This window comes from Panthera leo, chromosome D3, assembly GCF_018350215.1.
Source record: "Panthera leo isolate Ple1 chromosome D3, P.leo_Ple1_pat1.1, whole genome shotgun sequence".
NCBI lineage: Eukaryota > Metazoa > Chordata > Mammalia > Carnivora > Felidae > Panthera > Panthera leo.
The window spans coordinates 20,201,930-20,214,705 of record NC_056690.1 but is presented as its reverse complement, the minus strand read 5'-3'; the positions used below and the strand labels follow the sequence as shown (position 1 = coordinate 20,214,705).

Sequence of the window (12,776 nt, the reverse complement as noted above, 5' to 3'; positions counted from 1 at the left end):
TAAGCCACCTCCAACTTCTTCAGTGTCTGATGTGAGCTGAGCTCCAGCACCAGGACTGGGGAGTCATTGGATGGAAGTCATTTGCATGGACAGCCCCATCTGTGGCAGAAGGTGGAGGAGAAAAGGAGGCCTGGCACAGCCCAGCCCACTGTGGGGACCAGGGGCTGTGTCACCATGGCCTGGACTCCTGTTCTCCTTGTGCTCCTGTCTCACTGCACATGTATAAACAGGCTTCAGGTACCACGTTACAGTTCTCAGCCTCCATCAGCCCCTCTGGCTCAGATACTGAGAAACTTTACTCTGGCCCCTAGCCCATCACCCATGAGTGTCTGTGTTTGCAAGTTCCCTGTCCCAGCCTGTGCTGACCCAGCTGTCCTCCCTCTCTGCATCTCCGGGAACAACCAGAATCACCTGCACCCTGAGCAGTGGCTTCAATATTGGCAGCTACTACATAAACTGGTTCCAGCAGAAGCCAGGGAGCCCTCCCCGGTATCTTCCAAGCTTCCACTCAGACTCAAATAAACACCAGGGCTCTGGGGTCCCCAGCCACTTCTCTGGATCCAAGGATGCCTCAGCCAATGCAGGACTTCTGTTCATCTCTGTGCTGCAGCCTGAGCACAAGGCTTTTACTGTGCCACAGATCATGGCAGTGAGAGCAGCTTTTGTTACTCACAGTGACTCAGATAAGGAGGAAGTGAGACAAAAACCTCTGAGCCTCCTTTATTGAGAAGCTTCTGTGGAGGCTCCTGTAGGGGACATTCCTCTGTGGTGAGACCTGTCCTTGAGGAGGAAGGACTGGCACACAGATTATGCTATTGCCTGAGACAGCACAGGTGTCCCAGGAACACACACAAATGAAGGAATAGATCCCAACTGCACGTTCCTCAGGGTCTGGAATATATTAACAATAATTAATAGTTTTAAAGGAAAAACCTCAGCCTTTTCTTCCTGCTTTGTCTCCTGTACCACTGTTGTAAAAGAAGGATGTTCTGTCTATTTCAAGATCCTTCTACCTCGACTAAGATTCAAATTAACATGAGACAAATTAACAAGAGAAAGTCAGATTTAATAGCACACATAGAGAGAATCCACACAGACATGGAAATTCCAAAGACGCTCAGGCAAAGTGAGGTATGGTAGGGTCCTCTCCCTAAGGAAAGCAAAAAAAAAGCCTCAAGGCAACTTGACTATATGCATAAGTGACAACATCCCTCTCAACCTTGTAACGTGAGACCACTTAATCAGACTACATGTTTGTGTGTTACCATGTATGGGAGAATAAGAAGTAAAAAATATATTAAAAAAATTATGCCACATGGCGTTCGGTCCTCAGTTCTTTGGGTACAAACCCAACTGAGTGATGCCGGCAGGAATAAAGTTGCTTCCTGGAAAGAAAAGCCTTGGTGTAACAACCCTGTGGGAGAATCCTGCTACATTACTTGGGGGCTCATGTCTGGGATTCAGAGAGGGTGCATTTCCACCTCCTTTGCCATCAGGGATACAAACCTCGGAGCCGCACCTGGTGCCAGCCGACCGCTGATCTGCAGGAGACTTGCCCTTCCGCGAGCCAGGGCAAGGACCCCGTGTGTGCCAACAGGACCTGTGAGGCCCAGGAACCAGCTCAGGGAGCACCACCCATCAGACTGGTAAGAACCCGGGTTCGTTTTGGCAGACCTGCCCCAAGAGGCAGAAGGGGAGCCTGATCACTGCCCAGAGTTGCCCTAGTAGTTCCACAAGGGATGAGGAATGAAGCCGCAAACTCTAAGGGCTGGGCGGTGGGTTGGAGTCACCATGTGACTGTGTGTGGGGACTTGTCTCTAGTTCATTTCCTGGGTCAGTGGCTCTGATAATTAGAGCCAACTGTCTCTGGTTATTCTACCTCAGAACGGGGACTTTAAGGAGTATTCCCAAGCAGCTGCCAAAACTCCTTTTGTTTCAGGGAAATTCCCTGCATTCTCTGGACTGACATGGACAGTGTGATTCCCCTAGTTGAAAACAAAACGAAAGAAAGGAAACCTGGAGTCTGCTCCTCTGTCTGAGTTGACAATATTTCAAACAGGGAATTCTCTTTCTCTGCCTTCTGAGGCCACCTCTCCTCTTCTGCCTTCCCTTCCGCTCCTCCTTTTCTGCACTACCTGGGGGTCAGCCTGCGTGACAGGCTCCTCGATGCCTCAGGAACCATCAGCTCCTCCTCCCACCCTAGAGATCTTGGAGCGAAGACCCCACACTTCAGATTTCCCCACTGGTGCCTCAGTTAAAAATACCCAGTGGGACACAAATTTATTAACTTTTAAATAGACACAGACAGAACATATTTGGCATTTAAATGGATTTAAATTTGTTGGTTTAAAATAGACATGTCTTGGGGCGCCCAGGCGGTTCAGTCAGTTGAGCATCTGACTCCAGCTCAGGTCATGATCTCACGGATCAGGGGTTTGAACCCCACATGGGGCTCTGTGCTGACAGTTCAGAGCCTGGAGACTGCTTCAGATTCTGTGTCTCCCACTCTCTCTGCCCCTTCCCTACTCCAGCTCTGTCTCTCTTTGTCTCTCAAAAATAAACATTGAAAAAAAGTTTTTTAAATAATAAAATAAAATAGAATAGAAATGTCTTTAGAGTTATCAGCATTAAATACATAAAATGTTTTTCTACTTAAGGGTTTCTAAAGGTCAAATAAACTCTTATTATCTCTGTTGCAATTTGTCAGCAAAAAGGTGACTTAAAACGATGGTTAATTTGGTCTGTCTCAAGGCTTTCACGGGTAATTGTTAAGATAGCTTTCAAAGTCTTTGGTAACCTAAAACATTAAAGTTTTGCTTACATGATAAATTGAGATTGAATTCATTGGATATCTAATGAGATAAGGAGCTAAAGCACTAATTACTAGATGTGGGTTTGTGCTTCTGACTTGTTGCAGAGAAACCAAGGATATTTGGATCTGTGGGAAAATATGTTTTATGCTTAATGGATTCGTAAGTTTGCCATCTAAAAAAAATTCTGATGTAACGTAGAATTCACAATTGGTTACTATTTAGTTTTCACTGGAGGCTAAAGTTTCTAAGAGTTAAAATTCTGCTAAATATAGTTAAAACTGATGAAAATAAGAAAAGCAACTCTGTATGTAGAAAAGTAGCAGATATAAGAAACGGAAATATATTTTTGTTGAAGGTAAAAGAAAGTAATTTTGTCCTAAATGAGACTGGTTATTTGGAGAGAAATGGCTTGGGACAAAATCTAAATGCAAAGAAAAGTTGTAGAAGGTTCATGAAGGGAAATCTTTAAAAAGAAATTTTATGTGCAGTCAGGACAGATTAAGGTTAAAATAAATGGATTTTAAAAGTACACTGGGTTAGGATTAAAATTCCTCCTCCTTTATCCAAAGGCTGGGAAAATGATGGCAATACCCTTGGTGCCGGCCTCCAAATCCTCCACATTTGTGTTGTTCCTGTTTAGCAGAGGAATGGGTGCCTCTGCCCTATGAGGGAGGGATGATAAATGAAGGACTTTTACTAAGATACATGGGAGCCATGTTACTAAACTTAGCCCACTGTAGTCCAAAAATGGACATCCACATGGCTGAAACATATTTATGTGAGCATTGTTGGAAAAGGCAGGGGAATAGACCTTGACTTTGGCCCTTTAACACCCTCCCTCAACAGCCAATGATCACTATATATGTTATTGTTGGACAAAAAAATAAAATTAGTGCATCCTATGACACCTTGCTTGGTCACAAACCATACCCTCCAAGGTCTTGCAGGTAGGAAACGGAGGGGTAAGAAAAAAAAAAAAAAAAAAAAAAAAAACAGGAAAGACCAGGTCAGCTCTCAGAGGTAGGGTCAAGCCTGAGTAAGAATGAGTATTCCCAGCACCTCATGAGACTGACAGGGCTTTTGGCTGCCAGTGGCATAGCTAGCCAAAATGCAGAGCCAGGAGATGAGGTTTCTCCTGGCCAGCTATAGGAAAATGAGATAAGGGACAATTTTTCTTCCTTTTTCCTATAGATGGGTAATTCCCCAACCAAGGCCACTGGAATGCATTATGATTCATTTTCTTCTGCACAAAGGCTTGGCCCCGATACAAATTGGAAGAGGAGCCTGGCCACCAGAGGGAAATATCAGTGACAATACTATCCTACAATTGGACTTGTTTTGCAAATGTGAAGGGGAATGGGGAGGATTCCCCTATGTTCACTGTTTTGGGGCCTTAAGAAAAAAATTGAGATACATATAAGCAATGTAAGGTGGATCCTAATTTAATGGCAACCCTTTCTAAAGTCCAGCAATCAGGAGGGGAAACAATTAAGGTCCCTGTATCCAAAACAGACCTAGAGAAGGAGGAAGGGAAGTCTTCCACCTCAACCTCCTCCTCCTCGGGTCCTCAATCTATATTTAAAAAAATAATACAATTCTGCTCCCTGCTACCCGCCTTATCCAGGCCCTCCCCGTAATGTAACAGGCATGTTTCCCTTACAAGAAGCTAGAATGCCAAAAGAAAAAAACCTTTACATTACAAGGTTTAAGACAGATAAAAGAAGATCTAGGTAAATTTTCTGATTGGATAAGTATATAAAGACTTTTCAGAATATTATGTATGTTTTTGAGTTGACCTGGAAAAATACAATGCTTTTGTTAAATCAGACTCTTAATGAGACAGATGTGTTGAAAAAAAATTAAGGAAATCTAAGATTTAGCCCTTAAATTATGCTAAATTAGCCACTATTTTACAAACACAAAATGAGAGCCCAATGGCCTTCCTGGAGAGGTTGAGGGAGGCTCTCATTAAATATATGGCTATCTCCCCTGACACCCCTCAGGACAAATTTGTCACTCAATCAGCCCTAGATATTCAGAGAAAATGCAAAAATTGGCTGTTGGCTTTGAAGGAACCCTGGAGGAGCTCTTATGAGCTGCCAATTGGGTATAAGAAAAAAACAAAACCAAAAACAGAAAAGGAGGCTTAAAAAAAAAAATCTGAGGTCTTAGTTGTGGTCTTATGTACTACATCATACTGGACTTCCTGAGGTCCTGGCACTGAGTGCCATTTATATAGCCATTCCGAACACTAAAATGAGAATGTCCTCAGAGGGGACAACCAAAATGAAAACCCCATAAGCCATGTCCCTTAACGTGGAGACAATCACTGGAGATCTGAATGCCCTTGGGGACTTTTATCTGCGAGGGTTAGGATAACCAATGTCCCTGGAAGGGACCAAGGCCTGGGGCTCTTCACGGTGGCTCCCCTGAAGCAACTGTCTATCAGAAACCCAGAACCTCGGGTAACTCTAAATATAGAAGGAACACTGGTTGATTTCCTTCTTAACACCAGAGCTACCTTTTCTGTCCTCCTTTCCACTCCAGACCAACTATCCAAATGCAGCATGACGATTAGAGGCATCTCCAGAAAACTTCTAACTAAATTTTTCTCTCAGCCCCTAGGATGTATATGGAGAAACCTAATTTTTCTCATTCTTTCCTGATAATGCCAGAGGGCCTTACTCCCTTGTTAGGAAGGGACATTATAACTAAATTAGAGACTGTGGTGCTACTAACTCCAGGGAAGATAAACAATTGCATGAGTTTTTGGAAATTACTGGATATCGTAGGCTGTATATACCAGGGTCCAGGAAAATAGTTTGCCTGCTCTATCAATTATTAAAGGAGACTCAATCCCACCTACTCTTCCCCCCCAAAAAATAATAATACACTGGGGTCTGATTCCTAGACACTGTCTCCAGCCCTTGGAATAGTTACAAACAGAGCAGGGCAATTAGCATTACCAAGCTCACAGGGCTAAAAGATCATTAAGACACAGCATAAGGCCTTTCATTCAGGGAGGGACAAAACTTATCAAATGGTCCAAAGGATGTTTACTGGGAAAAAAATTTGTCAAGGACAGTTCTACAAGTAGTATCAGTCTGTAAAGTATGTCTTAAAAACAATCCTTCCAACCACAAACTTGCTCTCCCAGGCACCCAAGGAACTGGAGGCTATCCAGGAAAGACTAACAATTAGGTTTCACTCACGTGCCAAGGTCTAAGGAATTCCAACATCTGTTGGTATGGACTGATACTTTTACTAACTGCGTAAAGGCCTTCTCCTGTGAGACAAAAAAGGCACAAAAAATAATAAAAGTTCTGCTTTATAAAATAATACCCAGGTTTGGATTACCTAAAATTTTGCAATTAGTGGTAAATGGCTGCTTTGACTCTTTCTCTAGTAGAACTCCTGGCTCTTAAAAAAGTTTTACATCTCAAAATAAAGCAGACTGTCTTCTTATACTCAGCAAGACTCTAAATAACACCTCACAAGCATTAGACGCTTTAAATTTTTTTAATTAAATTAGGGCCAAACTCTTAAAAATTGATTACTTACTGCTCCTGCTCCTCCATCACCTGGGTTATGAGAGATTCTCTGACATATGTTGTTTACAAAGTCAGGGTCTCTCCTAGATTGTCTGACAGGTTTGATAAACTATACACATTATCTTAAGATGCCATCTTGTCGGCCAGTATAATCTTTACTTTGTGTTTTTCTCTTTGTGTCTGCTAATGTTTATGCTGCCTCATGCCTGCCAACCTTCCTGTAAAACCATACTGTGGGCCACTCGACCGACCCTTGGGTAGACTCTAACTGCTGTACCCCTACACCATCCATTATCAGCTTGAAGAAGCCAGAATGGTCATCGTCCCTGTTCCCTAACAGCAGTTATAAGCCCTACTCCAGGGAAGAAATAAATAGGGAAAGGGTTAACATTAGGCAGGGAGAGATAAGGGACCTTCAGGAAGGCAGACTGCAACTGCAAATGGGAGGCTAAAGAAGAAGATGGGGTTCTCCCTTTATAAAATCCTTTATGAGCACCCTCCCCCATTATCAAGGGCATAAGGGGGGATCTAAATGAGATAGACAATCTAACCCTAAGACAACAGATGCGGGCCCTTGGCTTTGCCCTAACCACCTTACACCACTGGGTCAGGGAACGATTACCTTAGGCCCCAAGCTGGTCCTCAGCACATTCTGCAGCCCCAGGCCCACTCTGATGCTGACCACCTGTGCCACCTGGGCTTGGGCCACCTTGGCTTTGGGATTCAGGGTCTTCTTCATGGTCACCACAAATAACCAGCACAGGAAAAGGAGGAGATCCGGCATGCAAAGTGTCCAAAGCTGGCTTGTAGGTAATTATTTTTGACAAAGTTGAAAAAATCTTTTAGAAGGATAGCCTTTTGGACAAATGACCACAGAACAATTAGATATCCATAGGGGGAAATTAATTTCACCTAAGCCTCTCTTCTTATTAAAAAAAGAAATCATTAAATGTATCCTAGACTTAACTGTAAAACATAAAGCTATAATCTTTCAGAAGAAAACAGAAGAAAATCTTCAAGATCCAGAGTTTGTGTAAACATGCTTACCTACATATGTCAATATTCTAAATTGCATACAAATGGAGAGATATGATGTTTGCAGTATCATCTCTGGAGTGCCAGCAACTTACGTTGTAATTTAGGTGAACTTTTGCATCTCACATAGACCAGGACTCCTTCTGAGAGTGAAAAACACTACAGTAATCATGGACAGCACTATGGAATCACACTATCAGTAAATCAGATCACAGATGTGTGAATAGATAGGGACCTGGTGAGTTGCAGAAACCAGCTGGGCTCTCAGGGCTTTGGGCCTGTGACAGGCAGGTGGCTCTGTGAGACAGCCTACACAGCTGCTCAGTAAGGACCATTTACTCAAAGGAGCCTGGACCTGAGGACCAGGTCTCCCTGCTGAGAACTTAGCAGCTATGTCCTCTCTGGAGTGGCAGAGTTCCCTGAGGAGGGACCTGTGTGTTGTCTCAACAGATGCTTCTTCCCAGGGCTCTCCCCAGGGGTGAAGTCAACCACCATCCTCTTCAGTGTGTGGTGTGAGCTGAGCTCCAGCACCAGGGCTTAGGGAGGGGCTGGGCAGTCACTAGATGGAACCTATTTGCATGGACAGCCCCTCTTGCGGCAGAGGGTAGAAGACAAAAGGAGGCCAGGGGCAGTCAGGTTTACTGTGGGCACCAGAAATTGTGTCACCATGGCCTGGACTCCTCTCCTCCTAGTGCTCCTCTGTCACTGCACATGTAGGGATAGGCCTTGGGGCAAGTTCTCAGTTCCCAGCCTGCATCAGCCCCTCTGACTCAGAGCATTGAAGACATTTACCCAGGCTTCTGCCCCATCACCCATGCATGTCTGTGTTTGCAGGTTCCATCTCCCAATTTGTGGTGACCCAGCCGCCTTCCCTCTCTGCATCTCTGGGAACAACAGCCAGACTCACCTGCACCCTCAACAGTGAAAGGATTGATATTTACCCCATATTCTGGTACCAGCAAAAGCCAGGGAGCCCTCCTCGTTACCTCCTTACCTATGTAACAGACTCAAATAAGCATCAAGACTCTGGGGTCCCCAGCCACTTCTCTGGATCCAAAGATGCCTCTGCCAATGCAGGGATTTTGCTCATTTCCGGGCTTCAATCAGAGGATGAGGCAGACTATTACTGTCAGTCATTTGATGTTGGTGACAGACACAGTGATAGAAGTAGATGAAGAAGTTGGACAAAAACGTCAGACTGCTCTAGGGGGCGCCTTGGTGGCTCAGTCATTAAGCATCTGATTTCAGCTCAGGTCATGATCTCACGGCTCCTGAGTCTGAGTCCCACATTGGGTGTGTTTGAGTCCTGCTTTGGGTGAGCTTGAGCCCTGCTTCTCTCTCTCTCTCTCTCTCTCTCTCTCTCTGCCCCTCCTTGGATCCTCGGACTGCTCTGGGTACTTTCCCATTTTAAAATAAAATAACTTTGACATATTCTAGTGTTAAGAAGAAACAATAGGCCCAAAATGGAGTCACTTATATTAAGTTCTACAAAGACTTCATACCTAACCTACCTGTAGTTTCAGTCTCTCCAGGAGTTGAGTTTTCAGCCAAACCATCAGGAATTTCCCGGTCAGCACGAGTGATATAATCTGCCTGATGGGACTCCCTGCCGTTCCCCTAAGGGAAGGTGACCTTGCCAGAAACAACCCTTTTTCTGACTGATACCTTCCTTGTCCCGCCCAGCTTCTCCCTATGAAAGCCTCCATTTCCTAGGACTCCTCTAAGCACCTTCTTTGTCAGATGTGATGTTGCCAGGCTCCTGAATGGATGAATAAAGGCAATCAGAAATTTCAACTTAGTGGGTTGTATGTTTGTCCTTTAACATTAGCTACACCTGGAAGTAGATTCTGATCCACTCTGGATCTCCTCTCAATTTCCCATTTAAGGTTCTGATGTCTTAGGAAAACTTAAAACAAAAAGAAAACTCATGATGACAACAAAACTATGCTTTTTGATCCATATTTCATACGACCAGAACCTCTGGAGTGATATTATTATTATTATTATTATTAATCAATAGGAAGAAAAATAATTGTCCCTAAGAAAGCTTCTCTCGGGTCAGATGTCCCTGGGCCATTCCAGCAAATTGACAGACCTTCCAGGGCATAGAGTGTGCTCTTTGTAAGGTCAGGGCAGAGCGCTTCGCTTCCTTCCCAGACTCCTGTGCTGAGCACTGTCCAGGAGGATGGTGGCCCAGTGACAAAGGGACTCATTGTGAGGCGCTGTGTGAGGACACAGGCCCAGGAGGAATGGCAGGCATGGAGCTGGCCTGGCAAACTGACAGGGTGCCTGAACCTTCAGTTGGGATGTCAGAGAGAGGGGTGTCAGGCACAGGTTGGGTTGAGGGTCAGGTATGGGGCCCTAAGGACTGACAACCACTTTGTATAACGTAAGAGGGTGAATGGGGGGGCTCCACCATCACTGGAAAAACTCTGAGCTTGCTCCAGGGAAAGGGGTGAAGTAGATCCCATGGGTGTGACTTTCCTACAGCTGAGCCCACTCAGGACCCAGGAAAACCACTGTGAGTGGGATTTCCCAGGCCCAGTAAGAACTAGCCTGTGTCCTACCTTGTCACCCTCAATTTCCAGAGTGATCACATGCCCCACACTATGGGGTCCACATGCTGTTGTCTATTTAATTGTATGTCTACATCTAGGAGTGTGCCATTGAAGACTAAATATTTTGTTTCAAAAGGGAATCTCAGTGTCACAATTATTGTTCTCTGTTTTTCAAAACAAGATATTTGTCGGAAAATGACCTGCCCTCCAACTGTGGTTGAGAAAGAAAATTTCAGGGTGAAGAGGACAAAAGCTGGCTTGTTGACAATAAACACAGGCACATTTTTGACTTGACATACCTTACCCATCCATTTCTACCACTCCTGAGTCATTTGACACTTCTAAAACAATTTATAATTTGTTCCAGGTTAAATCAAAAAGAGCAAAGGGTACAAAATATCAGTGATAAGGAGTGCCTGGGTGGTTCAGTTGGTTAAGGATCTGACCCTTCGTTTCGGCACAGGTCATGATCTCACGGTTCATGGATTCAAGCCCCACATCAGGCTCTGCACTGGCAGTGTGCAACATTCCTGGGATTGTCTCTCCCTCTTTCTCTCTGCTTCCCGCCTCCCATCTCAAAATAAATAAATAAACTTTTAAAATAATTAATGTTATATAATTAACATAATTATTTAATAATTATTTAATAATAGAATAATCTATTAAAATAATATTGTACACTTAATAAAAAGGAGCATTATTAGAAGTTTAAATTTAGTCATATTTATGCAAGAATAGAATTATGAATGTATATAAATGCTTCTCATCATTATGGATATTACATACTTCTTTTCTGTGTGCAGCTAAGTCTCTGTACTTAGTGTCCTCTGTCTCTATGGACTCACGAGCCATCTCTCTGTCATTGTGTGTATGAAAGGTGCTTCTTCACTGAGAAATTAAGAAAAACATATCACGATATTTTCACAGTGCATTTCTGTTGTGGTGAATGGGTCGGTGAATAATTATATGTTACATGACATATACCTATATATAATTATTTTTAATGTTATATTTTAGATAACCCCAAAAATGTAAGATGTGTGTCTTTGGTAAGAAATAGACACCCAGTCACACACATTTTTATGATTTGTTCAAGAAAATTAGTCACAGGAAGGGGAATGACCACACACAGAATTTATGGGACACTTGGAAGTTTTAGGACAAAATGAGACAGTTACCATGTTTACAACAAATTCAGTATCATTCATGGTATGAAATGTCATAGTACACATGCCCATCACCACTGATTCACTTGACAATTCTCTATGTGTTTGAGAGAGAGAGAGAGAGAGAGACAGAGAGAAGTAGAAAAGTTTTCTGAATATTTTCCTTGAGAAGGTAGGTGCTAGGGACAGACAGAGGCAGCTGTGTGGGTCCCCAGGCCTCTCCTAGAATACCTCCTCAGGACACCCCACTACCAAAGTATTTTCCAGTCTAATGGGTGGTCCATGTCATCTTCTGATGTGAGGGTCCCTATGGAAACAGGACTTTGTGAAACCCCTCTTTTCTGTCACTTAGCCTCAGCTTAGCCACTCAAAGCGCACTTTTGGGGTCACCTGGGACCCCCAGACCTCACCCCCTGGATTTATTCCTCAGTCTCTCCTCCCACCAGGTCCCAGCTCCACCCTAAGCTCTGCCCTCTTCATGGAGACCCATTCACCTTCAGGTCAGGGTTCCAGCCCCAGGTCCTCCTGAAACAGCTGTGTTGAGGTATGTGTCCCAGGGAGCTGACCTCTGTCTTTCTGTCCATGCAGAGCAGCCTCTTCTCAATCCCTTCGTCCATGGTCTTTGTTGATGGAACCCCTGCAACCCCACCAGGGATGTACAGGAGAAGAATACAAGGTGAGACCAGGAATATGAACATGCCTCTAATGGAAAATGGGGTCAGGGGGAGAAGGAACTTCTCCATCTTTTCAAACGATGGGATGTGGCTGGTCCAGGGCCTCTTTCTTTCTGCTGTGCTGACAGCAGGACACATCTCCAGGTCACAGGGCTCCCCAGCCCCACTAATGAAAACCCATGAGTGAGGGTCCCTAACTCAACACCTGAGACCATTCTAGGGATCTAAGGGGTACATAGTGGTGAGAAGGTTGCGGCCTAGTGAGGGGCTCGAGTGGGGGTGGGGGGATCCCTCTCATTTTTGAGGAGGGGGTGGTGGAAACCAGGCCTGGGCTGGCCAGACCTAGCCTGCCCCTCGCCCAGGCAGGATGCTGACATTGCCTTTCACACACAGTGCAACCTGTACTGGGGCCAGCGGGGGCATTGTGGGCACATGTCTGAGCCACATGGGTGAGACCAGAGCTGTGTACTCAACACCTGACTGCTTGACTGGTGGCCTCTGCTCAGGGACCCTGTGTGCTGTCTCAGGGCTCTCCCCAGGGCTGTCCTCAGGGCTGAAACCAACCTCCATCCTCCTCAGTGTGTGGTGTGAGCTGAGCTCCAGCACCAGGGTTCAAGGAGAGGCTGGACTGTCACTGTCACCTATTTGCATGGACAGTCCCTCTTGTGGCAGAGGGTAGAGGAGAAAAGGAGGCCTGGGGCAGCCCAGCCCACTGTGGGGACTAAGTGCTGTATCACCACGGCCTGGACTCCTGTCCTCCATGTGCTCCTGTCTTACTCGGCCGGTAAGGACAAGCTTCAGGGACACAGGGCAGCCCTCTAGTTTGTGTCAGCCCCTCTGGCCGAGACCCTGGGAAACTATACTCTTGTCCTTGTTCCATTACTTATGAGTATCAGGTTCCCTGTCCCAGCCTGTGCTGACCCAGCCGTCTCCCTGTCTGCATCTCGGGGAACAGCCAGACTCACCTGTACACTGAGCA

At 45.0% G+C, this 12,776-nt stretch overlaps 2 protein-coding genes, 1 long non-coding RNA gene and 1 gene segment (V, D, J or C); 3 read left to right on the top strand and 1 right to left on the bottom strand.

The window, feature by feature from the left end:
• Positions 1–12,776, top strand: part of LOC122203332 (immunoglobulin lambda-1 light chain-like) — a 614,033-nt gene that overhangs the window by 127,843 nt on the left and 473,414 nt on the right. The gene's annotated exons all lie outside the window — the stretch shown is intronic.
• The window catches only part of LOC122203331, an 803,799-nt gene that overhangs the window by 358,826 nt on the left and 432,197 nt on the right, over positions 1–12,776 (top strand).
• LOC122203328 (immunoglobulin lambda-1 light chain-like) overlaps positions 1–12,776 on the top strand; it is an 814,466-nt gene that overhangs the window by 392,701 nt on the left and 408,989 nt on the right. The gene's annotated exons all lie outside the window — the stretch shown is intronic.
• On the bottom strand, positions 825–9,581 carry LOC122203355. Its single transcript, XR_006195135.1, has 5 exons — positions 9,495–9,581; positions 8,911–9,158; positions 6,987–7,219; positions 6,026–6,099; positions 825–1,150 (listed from the first exon to the last, which is right to left on the bottom strand). It is a non-coding gene; the product is annotated as an uncharacterized LOC122203355 (long non-coding RNA).